The 1,041-nt window shown below is 48.1% G+C and overlaps 1 non-coding gene across 1 annotated transcript; it reads right to left on the minus strand.

Annotated features, from left to right (window-relative positions):
• Positions 1-225: 225 nt before the first annotated feature.
• Positions 226-315, minus strand: trnap-cgg (transfer RNA proline (anticodon CGG)). The gene is given in 2 exon segments: positions 226-261; positions 280-315. It is a non-coding gene; the product is annotated as a tRNA-Pro (tRNA).
• Positions 316-1,041: the final 726 nt, after the last annotated feature.

Genomic DNA, 1,041 nt, shown 5'->3' on the forward strand with positions numbered 1-1,041 from the left:
TACCGTGCCTGCCTCTACCACTCTGCTGACAACGCGTTTCAAACGCCCACCATCCTCTGTGTGAACTAAAACTTGTTTTCGCTTTGAATAAGTGCTGCCATTGCCGCGTTCATTGTAATGGTAGCTCTGCCTAATCCCCGAGTCAGGAAGTCGGATCTCGTTTAACGAAGCTGCTTAATGATAAAATTGATTATCCGTTTTCGCACAAGATGATGTAAGAACCTAGGGCTCGTCCGGGATTTGAACCCGGGATCTCTCACACGTCCACGCAGCAGGAGGCCCGAAGCGAGAATCATACCCCTAGACCAACGAGCCACATACAGTCGGTGCCCTACATTTTTTTTAAATAATGTGCCAATCCCTTAAATGCTGCCCAGTTCCTTGGGAATCTAACTTTTTAGTTGTGAACATGAGTAAAGGAGCAATCCTTTTCGAGGGTGCAAACTGTATACGTGCCAAACTGAGGGAATACACGAGGAAAATAGCTTTAAGAGAGATGGAAAGTATTTGAGCACCTTTGGAGTGTCTGCTCCCTCCCTGGGTTCACTCCAGTTGCTACAAATGAATAGTGTTTCACCCACCCGTACCTCCCCTCCCCCCTCGCTGCTGGAGGATGGTATATGGAAAGGGTGTGACATTGCTTTGCTCCCAGATATTGCCCAGAGAGAGGAAGTTTCACTCTGAAGCTGACAGGGCTGCATCCGCATTGTGACGTCAACAATGGAGGGCGTGCCGGACAGCTGCCCTGCAGTTGAGGCACGTGTGGAGGGGAGGGCACTTTGCAAATCCCACTCTCCTCCAACTCAATGCAGTTTGAGTTCAAGCAAAGCAAGGGGTTTAAATTTATTTTAGGAAACCTCCTTTGTGCCGTGGGAAAACTCCTGTCGCGGGAAATGCAGTGTTACAGATTCATAATAACAGAAGCAGGAGTAGACCATTTGGTCAAACCTGCTTCGCCATTCATTAAGATCACAGCTCCACCAACCTGCACTATCCCGACTAACCTTAATTTCCCTACCATGCAAAAACCCATCCAACTAT

The sequence above is a fragment of the Hemiscyllium ocellatum genome, assembly GCF_020745735.1.
Source record: "Hemiscyllium ocellatum isolate sHemOce1 chromosome 27 unlocalized genomic scaffold, sHemOce1.pat.X.cur. SUPER_27_unloc_5, whole genome shotgun sequence".
NCBI classification, from domain to species: Eukaryota; Metazoa; Chordata; class Chondrichthyes; order Orectolobiformes; family Hemiscylliidae; genus Hemiscyllium; species Hemiscyllium ocellatum.